This window comes from Glandiceps talaboti, chromosome 5 (genome assembly GCF_964340395.1).
Source record: "Glandiceps talaboti chromosome 5, keGlaTala1.1, whole genome shotgun sequence".
NCBI classification, from domain to species: Eukaryota; Metazoa; Hemichordata; class Enteropneusta; family Spengelidae; genus Glandiceps; species Glandiceps talaboti.
The window spans coordinates 18,042,501-18,059,618 of NC_135553.1; positions in this window are offsets into that span (position 1 = coordinate 18,042,501).

Below are 17,118 nucleotides of genomic sequence, written 5' to 3' on the forward strand. Positions count from 1 at the left end.
GTAACAGCTCACATACTGCACTACCGGCTGTAATATCAGCTCTTTTTAATGCGCGTGTCGTAACTTCGACAGCTCGGCGATATCCTCCTTCTCAAAGGAGTCTTCTGTACGCTTTTCTCACTTGTTAAGACCCCGTGCACCCCGGTCTTAGCCAATCGACGTCACGTGGCTGTCGGTACTGCGAGATATTAAGTCGAATCTACAACGAGACACTTAACAGAACTACACTGTCGCTGTGAAGCCCGAACTGCGTGGCCGGCCAGGTCGTGAATTATTAAGAAATGCGATTAAGGTTATTGGTGGCCGTAAACTAGCGATTCAAATCGTTGCTAATTATAATCTAGAGTTGACTCGTTGTGTAAGGGCAAAGGTGTCATGGCCGTGTCATTAATCTACCCTAACCGTCATCTCTTAACGAAGTCTTCTAGAATTAGGATAATATTAAGATATGATTAAAATTTAATTGATCACAGACAATATTAAATTACTCACTAAATCAACGGAATTATTAACAAAAATGACGGAAATGTTAGTAGTTATACGAAATGGAGCTATGTGTGTTGCATTAAATGACATTAACACGTTAGGCTGACCAAACTGTCTTAAAGGACAATTCTAAATGATATATTTTGTCTGTCGGTCTAGCTGGCTGGCTGGCTGGTTGCCTGTCAGTCTATCTATCTATCTATATGTCTGTCTGTCTGTCTGTCTGTCTGTCTGTCTGTCTGTCTGTCTGTATGTCTGTCTGTCTGTCTGTCTGTCTACCCATCTGTATATCTGCTTGTCAGCCCGTTTAAACTGGGGTATTTCAATACTTTTTCTCAATTTGAGTTATTTCCGTGAATACCTCTAGATGTTCCTATTAAATTTGTTTCAATAAATAACATGTCAGTGTAGTCGTAATATTAGTGATAAGTGGGAGGTCATCCGTCTTCTACGTTTATTATCGTCCCTTAGCGTTGATTTACTGACATAGTGACGTGACGGTCATGTCAAAACACTAATTCACTTTCATATAGGCCAACATCAACTGTTAACAAATAAAACTTTTTGCCATCCTTTGTCCCCGGAAAATTTACAAATACCTCACAAACACATGCACGCAGGCACGCGGGTGGGCGGGTGGGCATGCTGGCATACATACATACATACATACATACATACATACATACATACATACATACATACATACATGTGCGTGTGTGTGTGTATATATATTTGTGTATAATAGAGAGAGAGAGAGAGAGAGAGAGAGAGAGAGAGAGAGAGAGAGAGAGAGAGAGAGAGAGAGAGAGCTAGAGTGATCATGAGTGAGAGAGAGTGAGAGAGTCTTATATATATTACGTTCTCCGATCTCATTGTAAATGGACATTTAACCCGTCCATTCCTATACAGTAAAACAGTATCACCAGTACATTGAAATGTCTATCTTTTTTTAAAAATAGTTATTATGTTACATATCTCAGGCCTTTAATTCCATATTATGGTGTGAAATGATTATGACATTTTTGGGTGGTATTTCTTAAACATTGTTATGAGGACAACGAACGGTCTACAGTCTAGTATCGAGTTATTAGGCCACCTAGTAAGAAGGCCGTAAAAGAATAGAATGGAGTGATGACCCTATGCAGTCATATAATGTTGAATTATGATGTGCCTGTTGTAATTGTCATGAATTATATCGACTGTAGAAATGGTATGAAATTCAAACATCACGATCTATAAACAACAAAGATGATACTTGTGTATTAGTGGATTCGTACGTACGTGAGAAGTACCGTGGTAAGTATGATTAGCATTCGTTGTGTCAGAGATATGATCACGTCCCGCTATACATGTTAAGTAGGAAAATACTGACTTCAATTAGGGCAATGACGGATGTAGCCTCTAGTGATCTTTTATCTTCTTTTAGCACGTGCACATCACATTGTACTTACATATTCCAAATATCAAATACCTATCGACTCTCAGTCTCAGATTGACATGGTGACTCACATAAGAAAATCGTGATGGTTGCTCTCGAGTGGTCTGTTTAAAATCTGCAGGTTGCAGTTTCCAGCCTCACCGCGGCCGCTTGTTTCTGAATGGGTAAGATTTGAACCATGATTGTGTCCCAGTCAACCCAGCTGTATATTGAGGACCTGGTAGGATAAAAGTTGCAACGTGAATGCTTTCATCCTATGCTACAGAGACTGCAATGCAGATTGTATGCTCCTTAAGGAGTTTGTAAACCGTTGTGCCGTTATAGGTCCGTGTCGTGGGTAAGTTGGGTAATAATGGTAAAGCGCTCTGACCACAGTGTGGGAAAGCGCTATATACAAAACAACATTATTGCATTATTGATTCAGGTAATTCAATCGCTCTCTCTCTCTCTCTCTCTCTCTCTCTCTCTCTCTCTCTCTCTCTCTCTCTCTCTCTCTCTCTCTCTCTCTCTCTCTCTCTCTCTCTCTCTCTCTCTCTCTCTCTCTCTCTCTCTCTCTCTCTCTCTCTCTCGCTCTCTCTCTCTCTCTCTCTCTCTCTCTCTCTCTCTCTCTCTCTCTCTCTCTCTCTCTCTCTCTCTCTCTCTCTCTCTCTCTCTCTCTCTCTGCATAATAATTAATTGTATTGTCTGTTTATATACATACATTATATGATAAAAATTATGTATATACGTATGTCGGTAGGTAGGTAGGTAGGTAGGTGTGTATGTATGTATGTATGTATGTATGCATGTATGTATGTATGTATGTATGTATGTATGTATGTATGTATGTATGTATGTATGTATGTATGTATGTATGTATGTATGTATGTATGTATGTATGTGACTACCATAGTTTACCAGGTACTCGAGATTCATAGACTAAAACCATAACGTTACATATTTAAAAACAAATAAAGTATAACTTTACTCTTTCTATGTTAATGGCGGTTTGTAAGTCACACACGTGGGTATAACTTTATATGAAATTAATTCTAATTAAAATGAAAAATTAAATAACCATGCAACAAATAAAACATTTGTAAACAGTCCAATATATTTTATAAAGTGTGGGAGTCAGCTAATAGGGTCAATAATCTATTGATTGTTGTAACGAAATAATTAATATGTCTCGCAATAATATAAAAATGTTTTCTTAATCTAATCAAAACGGCTCTATACAGTTATGTAATACAAATTTCAGTGTACAAACGTAGCATGTCGACCACGTAGTAAATTATCATAACATGCAGTATATCAAATAGCGTAGTGTCAGAAGGGTTGCTAATTTACGAAATGCTTTTTAAAACAGCATGGAACTTGGAATATGACTTGTGTACGTGCGTGTTTGTTTGTTTGATATAAACATGAACATATCCATGCATATACACAGTCATGTGTGTGTTTGTGTCTATGAGTCTGTGTTTCTGTGTGTGTGTCACTCTGCGTGCCTGTGTCTGTGTCTGTGTCTATGTGTGTGTGCCTCTGCGTGTCTGTGTGCATGCATGTTTTGCGCGCGCGCGCGCGTGTGTGTGTGTGTGTGTGTGTGTGTGTGTGATTGTGTCTGTCTGTTTGTTTGTCTGTCTGTCTGTCTGTCTGTATGTCTGTATGTCTGTGTTGGTGTGACGATGGTTTATTATACATGTTTTAAGTGTATGCGTATATATCAAACCATTAGGTGTAAAGGCAAACAATAATTTGTCACTACACATTAGCACATATTTTTGTTAAAGGCGAAATTCCATAACTCTCGTAGTGTATATCCCAGTATTGCCGGGAGGCAATTGCAAGTTATTCAAGCTGAGTAGATGTCAATGTTGTAATACGCTATAGTTGCAGTAAGGCTGGTCCTAACTTCAATAGGTTTATTTTAAGTTAGCTCTACGGGTTTGGCAAGTTAATGAGAGTGTATCTAATCAGCATGGAGTGTTAGTGTCTAAATTTAGACACTGTATTATCTTTCCTTATGATATCATCTACATTAGTCATTTTAAGCGACAACTGAAAACAGTAAGACTGCATTGGAAGGACGGACGGACGGATCGACGTGTTGACCTGTAACGTTGGCGTCTGTTTGGCAGGGAATGTGCTACTAGACTCCGTGCAAAACACCAAAACTTCGGGATGCTTGTCCAGAGTTTTGATTTACTTGAAATCCAGAATATACCATTCAGTACAACATTGATATTAGGACATACATAGGTTACAACGTAGCACAAGTAGTTCAAAGTTTTTTTTCAGCACTGAAGTTTCGATCTGTCTTGATGGACGACAATCCTCATCAGAATGACAATAATGAGGATCGTCGACTAAGATCGAAAGCTCAGTCGAAAGCTCAACGCTACTAGAAGAAAAAACTTTGAACTGCTTGTGCGTTGTAAGCCAAGTAAGTCATTTCATCTTACCAAGCTGATTATCATTTTGGGTCAGAATTGATCGATTGTTAGCTGTTTTATTTTGTCACAACATTATCGACTTATTCAAGTAGAAGGTAATTTTTATCATCATGCTTCAATTAATTATGAATGAATTTTCTACACTGAATTAATCATTTCCTTCGTCTTCATCTCGTTTTAATTTGTCACATAATGAGACAGTAATGAGTTATATCTAAAACAATACATTACTACTGCTGCTGACATCAGACCGTGGACGAACGGAACCTGTTACAAACAGGGAAAGTAAAACTAATGAATTGGATTAATAACACTTGGCTCAGCATGTTGGAACAGCAGAGACTTGTATTATACACCATGGTTTGATAAGAACACTAGTTTTATGGCTTCTCTTTGTGTACATGAAATACCAGGAAACTGGAAATTTGTTTTGTGAACAGTGAACTATTATGTAAAATGTTCTTATCAAAGGATGGAATGTAATACAAGTCTCTGCGCGCTGTTCCAGCATGTTGTGTCAAGTGTTATTATTCTAATTCAATTGTTTACTTTCTCTTCTTGTAACGCCATTAATATTCGTCCACTGTTTGTAACTTCATTCGTCCACCGTCTGATGTCGGCAGTTGTATTGCGGACGGGTGAACGAACAAAAGGACGCACAGAGCCCACCCTGGGGAGCCCACTAGTAATAGTCCACAGGAGGGGGGGGGGCTAAAATGGTTGGTTAACAGAACGCAAATCATGGTTAATATGACCTATATGACCCGGGTTTCCTTCATAACAGCTCAAGTCCCGCTAACTCCTTTGGAAGAGGGATTGAACTTAGGGTCGCGTTATTAAATGTCACCCATCCCAAATCATTCAAATGTAATGGATTAAATAGCGGTGCAAGACAATCGGACTTGGCCCAGTAGCTGTACACGTGACATTAAGCTGATATTTTTTCGTAATTATAGAATTAAGTACTGTTATTCTCGTTGATGTACTCCACTGAAGCAAATATGATGATCGTCTAGTTATCCTCAGACAGCTTCTTTTAGCGGTCTGAGAGTTATCAAACTCGATTAGATCACCCTAAACTAAGTTTACTAATTGCTGACAAACAAGTATCGGATTCGTACCCGATTCACAATTGTTTACATATGGCCATCATGTCAGTGTATATATAATGGCATGAACGATTAGAAAAATGGAAGTTCAACTAATTGGGATGGTTGAACTGTTTTCAGTGAATGTTTGGTATCCTTTTTCACGGGGGGGGGGGGGATTGGAATAGAAATTATCCAATTTGGGGCTTTAACTATAACATTAACATACTGTCAGCTAAACGTAGATACTAGATGGATACATTACCATAACATAAACTAATCTGTACTGTTGTCAACTATTATACTTAGCTTCCTATACAGCTACACACACTATATATATAACTCGACTCTAAGGTTAGTGCCACACTTATGGGTGAATACACGTCAGGCATCTCACCACATCGCTGCTTAGATTGTATTCGAGTCTTTCCTATAAAAAAAAACCAAGTTCCTTGACACGAGATTGCTCTTTCTGCATTCATGGTTACATTTAGACATGGTATTTTTCAATTTGATATATCCAATTGTTGTGTTGATGAGATGTTTTGATTAAAATTGTTTGGTTGTATCTACTTTGGCATTTAGTTTGACGGTATTTAATGCACAAATATATACAGAAGTTGTCTTAGCTAAACATTGACAACTTTCAAAATTTACTCGGTCTCAGTCTTATGTCCAACAATGGCTGGTTTTAGTTAATTCTGCATAATTGACCTCTCTTTTAATAATGACATGAGTTCCATTTCAACATTTTAGTTCTTTCATGTCGAGCTTCCAGTCTGATTAGTCGTGTGACATACATATTTGTCGGTAGGCCGAAATACGTTGTATGTAATATTTTGAACAGAGTCAGAGATTTTGAAACCGGTGTACAGGATTTGTTAAATCGAATAGCCAAGCATACCGGTTTGAGGGAATGTTTTCAGAAATTGTTTTGGAAAAAATGGATTTATAATTAATAGGAACCTCAAACTGAGAAGATCTGTAGTTCAGAGTGACAATATTATATTTCACCTTCGCCGACGGTTTATGTCTCATCTGTGTGTCACTTTGTTTGTTTATTTCTTAACAAGATAATATTATATTAAATTCTTAAAATCGTGGATTATCCAAATTCTTGAAGACCCCTTAAAGGTTGTGATTGGTCGGTTGGTTGACTGACTGACTGACTGACTGACTGACTGACTGACTGACTGACTGACTCTGACCAATGAACGGACTGGCAGACGGAAAAACGAACGATTGGGTGGGTGGATGGATGGATGAATGAACGAACGAACGAACGAACGAACGAATGAATGAATGAATGAATATCCGAACGAACGAACGAACGAACGAACGAACGAACGAACGAACGAACGAACGAACGAACAAAAGAACGAGCGAGCGAGCGAGGGAGGGAGGAGGGAGGGAGGGAGGGAGAGGGAGGGAGGGAGGGAGGGAGTGAGTGAGTGAGTGAGTGAGTGAGTGAGTGAGTGAGTGAGTGAGTGAGTGAGTGAGTGAGTGAGTGAGTGAGTGAGTGAGTGAGTGAGTGAGTGAGTGAGTGAGTGAGTGAGGGAACGAGCGAGTGAGTGAGTGAGTGAGTGAGTGGGTGAATGAGTGAGTGAGTGAGTGAGTGAGTGAGTGAGTGAGTGAGTGAGTGAGTGAGTGAGTGAGTGAGTGAGTGAGTGAATGAGCGAGCGAGGGAATGAATGAATGAATGGATGGACGAATGAATGTATGAATGAATGTATGAATGAATGAATGTATGAACGAATGAATGAATGAATGAATGAATGAATGAATGAATGAATTTAAGGGTTCAAAAGGTCAGTGATCTCTCGGAAGTTAACCATACGTGCTACCTACATTTGGTAAAACCAACCTAAATAATGTATATAGGTGCTTCGGACATAACACAGACTTGTGATTTTAAAAAAACAAACATTATTTACATGTTCTCGTTCAGTTCAGTGCTGATGATGTAAGTGACATCGTGTGGAAAATGTGGAAAACAAACATAACAAAGAATTGAAGTGCCGCAGCTCAGGAGTAAATGAAAAGGATTTGAAAAAAAGTGGTCCGAAATAACACTGCACGAATCTACAATTAGAGAATGGTATATTAGACGGTAGTTGTTCACGACAGCTAATTGGCAAACTTCACTGTTTGCTAAAAGAAAGAAAACAAACTATAGCAAGGATAAAGGAAAAATATACATTGTGTATCACACACACACTACATATATATACGAACGACACGGCATGCCATACCATTCATCCCCGTTTTTTATGCAATGCTATCAAAATAAATTCTTTCTACGTAAAAATATTTCGAGTCTCTGGGTATGTAATAGAGTGACTATTTTTACATTAGAAGAATGTATTGTAATACTCGTTGCATAGAAACAGGGAGTTTGATATTTGATTGATACAGTATGCAGTGATGTTATCGTGAGTCTGTCTGTCTGTATGTATGTATGTATGTATGTATGTATGTATGTATGTATGTATGTATGTATGTATGTATGTATGTATGTATGTATGTATGTATGTATGTAGGGAGGGAGGTAGGTGTGTGTGTGTGTGTGTTTAGATATTGTTCGATGTTGAGTTTTAGTTATGTATTGCAAACAAAATTACGTCCACGTTCGTTGTAATAGTTATTGAAGAAGCAGAAAACTGAAATGACGGAATAACAACTTGAAAGTATATATGCAACAAAACTGCGGCAAAACTTTGAATAAGAGGGATAACGATTGGTATGATACGAAACGTATACACGTAACATTGCAGGGAGTGTGAGACGAGGAGCTGGATACCTTGACATTCGGCCAATACAGTTAAAATGGTTCACTTAGCCTTAGTGTGACATTGCCCGTGGGCGGCCAGGCATCTGAAATATTTACTACATGCGGAATGTAGTGTTATAATTATATTACTAAGATATCTTTAACTATAAAAAGTCATTATATTATATCTATATTATAGGGAAACCATTTCATTTGCACATCAATGAGAACTAACACTAGCTACAAACCATTTCAATGCACATCGACTTCAGTCATTGACAACTCCATACATGTATAAAGTTAATATGGTGAATGTATCTTTAGAAACTAAAGATTTCTACACAGTATTATAGTTTTACGTCAATGAACTATTTTTATGGATTATTTCATATATCACATTTACTTACTTGATTTGTTTATGATCACAGGGTTAAAGTATGCTATAGTTATAGGTACCAAAACAATGTAAAGATAGGATAGGACCGTCTTTGTATTATCTCGACTCATTGCTGTTTTCTGTCTGTTTTTCGTTGCTGCGGCTATTTGCTTTCGTCTGTCTGTTTGTTTGTTTGTCCACTTGCTGTAAGTTGTGTTCCACATATGTATTGTCCTACAAAAGTCACGCAAGTTTGTTGGACCTAACTGAACTTGATGCCTCAGTAAGCTGTGGTGACTTCAAGGTATTTTAATGAAAGTTGTACCGTTATAGAAGAGGGTCAAGGCTGACGTAACAAGTAATACATATCATTGCATACATTGCGGTATTGATGACACATGGCGTGATGTTTTTATCGTTGCTTTTATAACGATTCTCACGGAATACGATGAAAAATAAATATACACAATGCTTGTTCATGTATGTATGTATGTATGTATGTATGTATGTATGTATGTATGTATGTATGTATGTGTACATGTATAGTATGTAATTAGCATGTACATACATAAATACATACATACATACATACATACATACATACATACATACATACATACATACATACATACATACATACACACACACATACATACATACATACATACATACATACATACATACATACATACATACATACATACATACATACATACATACATACATACATACATACATACATACATACATACATACATACATACATTTATTTCGAGTCGATGATGACGGTATATAACGTGTGACCATGATGCATACAGGCATATCACGTGTGTAAAATATCAAAGTTCGAGTATCGTCACCCGAACGTATTAAACATCAAGTCTGGTCAACACATTATTATATCGTATCTATATACATTTATATGTGCGTGTATAATTTCAGTACAACCATATCGGCAAGGTTTATGGGCTGAGTGCAATTTTGATGGGGGCAATTGTCGTTTTCAGTTTTGCTGGTGGCATATTACATAGAGGTGATAAGGCAATACGATATGCAGTTGAAAGAATATATAAACACAGTGTATGTACATTATTATATATATGTAACTGTGATTCTATTGATAGTCCTTGTCCAAGGTTACAAAATTGGGTTTTTTAGGCTTACTTTGTCACCGTTTAGGCCCACTGTAATGGCTGTATCATTGTAGTACCATAGTATCCAGCGATAGCTACACTTGTCGTGTGAATGATCAGCACACGTACACATGTCACGTGAAATTACTCATGGAGGTATTGGGAGTTCATTTGAGATATTGAAAACGAAAATATTTACGAGAATTTCCATAAACTTTTATATGCGTTTCACTGACAATGCCGTTAAGGAATACTGTATAATCACGGGATTTATAAAATGTGGTGTGTTTTCCACATTTCACGTGTACAGCATATATATATATGATGCGGCATTCACGCCGTGGTGAACTTTATGGATGGACTCGTGTCTACAACCATAAACAAAGAAGGAAGCGTGAACTGTTCAATACCAGACCGTGTCGAAGCCGTTAGCTGTACGTATTGGCGTCGTAGTTCGTCCCCATTGGCATTGATCATGTACGGTAATATTTATTGCCGACGTAGTCCCTTGGAATTCTAAATGCGTCGATCTGTGGCAGACAGGCTGATTTCGACACTTCGTACGATCGTAAAAATAATCACACTGATTGATAGAGCAAGCGATGTCCATACAGTTACAAAATGGATAACAGCTAGTATAGAAGAGTATAATACATTAAAGTAAAATATGATTTATAGAGAAAATAAAGTACAACTTACCTTACTTTTGGTTCTTCGTCTGTTATGTGGCTGAAATTATCTTGAAGTATTCAGAGAGCCACTTAAAATGTGCTAAGGATAGCTACAGACTGCAACTCATATAGTATCCAAATATATATGTACGTCAACGCTAGATACTTTAGAGTGAAATTTGAAGTTATCACAACATAACGTGGATTACTTGGAGACTTAAGCACCTGTTACTAGGGCCCTTCACGTTTCATTTTGAGAACATAAACACTCGATGCAAAAACTTCAGATGTTACCGAAACAAGCTTAAATGTCATAAAGGGAAAAAAAACACTGGCGGGGATATTATCCATACAGCTTGTGGAAGTTGCCAGCGGTGATTTGGTTGGTTTAACTTACTGCTTATTGACTATAATTGCGTACTGCGGTGTGATAAATATGTAGTCGGATAGACTTTCAGTGTCCCTGTGATGATGATACTTGGTGTTCATTAGAAGCTAGCGTCCTATGGGTGCATGCGATTCCGTCTGTTTGTTGACGTCAGGCAGTGATCAAATTGCCAAGTGACACCACTGCTAGAACAACGAAAACTACTTCCCTTGTATGCTTGGCATCTTTACTATTTTGATTTCACGATGACAGATCGAGATTGGCTGTGCACAAGGGGAATTTGATTTTCACGCTTAGCGACGGGTCGACGTAAAGACTATGGCACGGGCTATACATCATGTCAAAGGGTGGCACCTTTAGCGGTGCGATCACTTGTTCGGGAACCTTAAGCTTGTAGGTGGGTCCTGCCAAACAAACGATACGGCTCCACATGTAATAAGGTTTTTTTATTATTTTTACGATCAAATTATGTTGTTCCAAAAAAAATGCCAGACGCGATCTCATCGACTGGATCATGTCAAGCAGAACGCGACACATCAGTGAATTTAATAAAATACGTACGACATCGGGAAACAGATAGTGCGCTCTTTCCTTTAGTCATCTCAAGGCACTTTATTGTGTTATGTATATAGCGAAAGTGTTATCAGCCAGGCTTGTTTAACCCTTGTCTTGTCTTGTGAAGGCTTTCTATCATAAACATACCCTTTCCTTTATAAACGCTAAAAGAAACCCATTTGTAATTTGATTCAGCACCAAAACCCATTCAACGTATGTCAAACCAAAAGAAACGATTATTTTTCCTGAACGTTTGAATCCATTCAGTAAGGGAAACGTCCTAGAAGGTAAGTGTGTGAAAAATATTAATATTAGCATGTAGATGGATGGATGGATGGATGGGATGGATGGATGGATGGATGGATGGATGGGATGGATGGATGGATGGGTGGATGGGTGGGTGGATGGATATACGGACGGACGGAAGGATGAGTGGATGGATGGATGGATGGATGGATGGATGGATGGATGGATGGAAGACGCAATAACAAAAATGTTCTTCTGAGCAGAAATTTCAAAGTTTTACAATACCAAACACATTTGCCCAAAGTGAACGCGAGCGCCACTGAAATAAACCAAATTCAACAGGGTGGTTGGAACTTGGAACTTAGTGATCGAGAAGACGCAACGGATCCTGTTTGTTATTAAACAAACTGCGGGCATCCAGACATGCGCACAGGGCAACCAGTGAACTTTAAGCTACGTAGGGTAGTGTTTTCATATACCGTGAATTTTCAAGGATGGAGACTCGCATTCCCATTACATTCAAGGAGACTTATTGTTCTCATAATGACGAGTAGAATTTTCAAGGTGGGCTATAACAAGTCTTCAATCAACAATGACCATCAATGTACTTTATTACAGACCTCTGTGACCCAAGACCGTAATGACATCTAATGGCACGCTATTTGTTGGGTGAGTGCCATATAATTTCATCACATCAATCGGATAAATACATTATTCGTCATATCAAAAAACGTCTAGCGTGAGTCCAATCCGGTATTCATTACGAATTATCAGTGTTTTTTTTTTTTTTTTTTTTTTTTTTTTTTTAAAGACTTGTAAACCAGAATTTTCCACATTACAAACATACCCAACTGTACAAATTTACTCACATTGCGTAAGTTTCCACTTTGGAAACCAACATTTTATACAGTATTAATTTTCACAATCTTTTCATGCATGCATGCATTCATTCATTCATTCATTCATTCATTCATTCATGCATTCATTCATTCACTCATTTCTTCATTGCCAGTTTCAAATGAACAACATGGATCTGATTGTATTTCTTTACTACCAACAATTTCGCGAAATGATGGCCTCACCAACATTATGGTATATTTTACTCTGGTGGAACACACTTTTTGGTAAGTTTCGCTGTTGCCATACACGGTCAATTTGAATATATCAGTGAGTCTGGAACAAACAGCGACCAGTTCCTGGATCGTACGTTTGCTCTGATTATTGATAGTAATCAATCTAATTTGATATTGACGGGTTTTTTTTCTTCTTAAATCTACATCGCTCTCTAACGATTTCCCATTCGGCTGACATGATGAAAAGGCCTCCCATGTCTACTTTTTGCCTGCAACACAGACAAGGTGCCTGCACAGAATTAAGTGATTGTTTAGCCCAACATGTTTTTTCATACTTTTCTTGGAAATAGTGAACCAAGTAAAATACACGATAGCAACATCTATGAAGAGCGATGAGTGTACTGGTATGGGTGTCTCTTATCGATTCAAAGGTACAATTTTCTATTTCAAAATATGACTTTTTGTGAGTTTTATATTGCAAATATTCGTACGGATATCTTTAGGCCCGTCGTGTATGTTTACTGGCGTAACTACAATCATCACTGGGCAAAATATAAGCAGTTTTAACCTTCCATCAAAGTTGATGAAGCATTCTTAAAAATCTCAAAACTTAGCATTGTTTTTAATATACAAAGAAAACTGACTTTTTGTTTCTGAAATGAAGATTAGCATAGCGCTGAACCACGTTAATAGGACATGTACATACAGAAACAACGCCACCAACGTTTCCTTTATATCCCAGTCAAATCAGTATTTACATAATTATGTACTAGTATATTCCAATAGTTTAATATAGGTTTTTACAGTAAAATGTTTCTAGAGAGTATCTTGGGTGCACACTGGTAACGAGCCCAGTCACATATGTGCATTTTAGACAATAGATGCAATGTTTCTATATCTTTCACTTGGCTTGGTTTTCATCATATACATATATGTCGAGCAGCGGACTATAGAACGTCGTTACTGTCTTATCTGAGTAATGGACAGTATATAACTTGAAGAAAAAACATTATAGGGTGATGTAATGTCATTATTGTATATGCTAATCCATTAATTTATATGGTGATGAAACAGACAATGAAATGCAGCAATGTATTAAGTAAAACTTAGTAAAGCCAGAGGGTGGAATGTAGCAGATTTGACAAGACAATACAAGACAAGAAACTAAGACAATAATACTGGCTTCGATTGTAGTGTGTTTCAAGTCTAAGAACTGACTTGCTGGAAGTGAAGAAGGTTCAATGTTTTCTAAATATATGCCTTGCCACGTGTTGTTATTCTTATCCCATCACAGGTGTGCAAGTTTCAGTGATCACTGTATCGCCTGACACCCAAACCTGCTACACACCCTATGTGTTTTCCACTACAAGTGTGCACATAGTCTAGTTCCTATACAATATCGTTACGATTTACACCTCTACTCAGTTAGAGACGACACTGGCATCCAGACTAGTGTGTGTATATAGCAGTACTTACAAATATATACAAATGGACACACTTTCCTCTTAATGTTGTTACTTTAATATCTTAATATACACAGTAAACTTACAAATGTGTCATTCCATCCATGGAACATTAACATCAATTCAAATTATTTAAGCTTGGAGAGTAAAAAGGATATATATATATATATATATATATTATATATATCCCCTTGTAGTATACGCCCTGACACAACATTACAATATACTACATATAAATGGTGCATCTAATGCCCACTTCAGAAAGTGAAAACCAATTTTTTTTTTATAATCGTGATACCATATGCACAGGGAAGTATAAGTCATTTCTTGACAATACCTCAGGCAAAAAAAATTACATTTCCCCCAAAATACATTAGTTTAGAACACAGCAGAATATCTACCAAATGTAAATCATAAGTCAACTGTTTAAAAACATGCCAAAGACATTTAACATAATAGAAATATTACATTTTAACTACCCATCTTATCCAAGTGTACCTATGATGTGGTTATATCTCTGGGTTGTCTATGCCTATGTCAAGAGTTCAAAGGTTGAAGGTCAAAATCTGCTTAGACTTGTAACAATTCATAAATTTTATCTTTTTATGTAAGTGTCTGTTACTGTAAAATGACATCGAAATCACATAAATCAAACAACTGATAATAGACTTACATTTCCTTCGCTATATATCAATACAAAAAAAAACATTTATATATTTCCTTGGGAAAATTCCTACATGAATTGAGAAGGTTGACTTTTGTAATTGTGTAAACATGATTTTATCCTTTGAAATCTTTTTAACAATTATATAAAATCATTTTATTTGTAGAAGTTAGATAATGTATTCAAAGCTATCAGCAAAGACTAAGGAAAGCAAAACCTGGAGAAATGTAGATTACCTGTATAGAATGTGTAGGACTAATGCTACAACACTATTTCTGCTATCCTGATGGACATTTTGATTTTTTGAATTTTCGCTCATTCCAACAAGTTTATTCTGACTCTTCATTTGCTCTGGTAGTAGGCCACACCCTGCTGCACATAACGTGTGCAAAACATTAGCATAAATTAGAATAGAATAGAATCTGTTTGCCATGTAACCTCTTATGAAAACACCTAATTATGGATTCATCATGTGACCTGATTGCATGATTTAAATATGCATAATTATGTATTTGACCAATCACAATGTATGGTGGCATGCCATTTGAGACCAGTGTGAGTGAAGAGTCATAGTAGACTTGGAAGGACAGCAAAAATTCAAAAAAAAAATCTGAATGTCAGTTAGGGAGAGCGTAAACAGTGCCACAGCATTAGTCCTAAATACATCTACAGGTAGGCTTGGGTAAATGAAAATCTTTGAAACCATAACTTAACATAAATAAGTAAATGCCCCCTTCTATACTCCACATTCAACAGACAAAGAGTTTTACAAAAACTTGATATCTCAAGTAAACAGACAACAGTTATAGTCATAGTGATGTTGCCATAGTAATAGTCAAATGCCGTACTCTTAGCTTTGGAAGGTCAATAACAAACATTTCAACAATACCCTCTTGAGACTATGTTAAAAGAAACATCACTAAAAACAATCCAATATATCATAATTGCACTATATCCCTGATCATAATATGGTCGGAAATGTGAAAATACTAAACGTTTATTTAGTGGTGAATATCAAACTGAACTTGTTATACATGACAAAACTAGACATGATTATCATCAGAAATGTGGGTTTATAAATATCAAAGCAATCATTATAATTACAAAACTCTCAAATTGTGCTAAAGAAAATTCAGAGATTGTCGTGCAATAACGTAACCTAAATGGGCATATGTACATTACATGACAAATATTGCACTACCGCTGACATCAGGTCATGGATGAACGAAACCTGTTACAAACAGGGAAAGTAAACAACTGAATTGGAGTAATAACACTTGACACAGCATGTTGGAAGTACAGAGACTTGTATTACATTCCATCATTTCATAAGAAAGAGCAGCTGTATTTGCATAATAGTTCACCGTTCACAAACAAATTCCCAGTCCCCCCCCCCAACCACATTTCATGTATACATAAAGAGGCCATAAAACTGTTCTTATCAAACTATATGGTGTGTAATACAAGTCTTTGCTGTTCCAACATGCTGAGCCAAGAGTTATTATTCAGAATCCAATTCATTTGTTTACTTTCCCTGTTTGTAACGCGTCCCGTTCGTCAACGGTCTGATGTTGGCAGTTGTATTTTATTGAAAACATGTTCTACAGGGAAGCACTGCATATCTCTCATTTCAAAGATTGCACATGAGGTAAATTCTAAATTGTGAGTTGTGAGTTGATACTAAGGCAAGGCTTAAATCCAGAGCTAACATTTTCAGTTCTGATTGGCATACATGTATTTGGGTGTTGTGCTATGTTACAGTGCATGTACTTTGTTGTACAATAATCGTCAGTATCAAACAAAACCTGACACGTTGTATATGAACGTTTAATATCAATTCCATGATTGTGCCTCGGTCAACCCAGCTGTATACTTGGGGACCTGGTAGGATAGAGGTTGCAATGTGAATGCTTTAATCCTATGCGCTTATATAGAGGCTGCAATGGATTGTATGTTCACCAGGGAGTTGAGGAAGTATAAAGGGCCATTGTTTGTGCTGCTATAGATCCATGCCAGGGGTAATAATTGTAATGTCCTTTGAGCACAGAGTGGTAAAGTGTTATATAAAAACCAACATTATAATATTATTATTATTATTATTAATTCTGCAGAGTGATACATCTTTCAGTAAAGTTGATAATTTGTCTTCAGATATACAGACAGCACTTATAGCTTGGTCACCAAGTTCTCCAGAGAAACAAGAGATTGGATAAAACTAGCCTAAAAACTATACGTGTTGGCTCATTTTCTACAATCTTTCTCTCCACATATAGTCAAATGGACAAATTGTATAAAAAATCTAGCTAAATCTCTTGCTGGGGAAAGAGTTAACAGT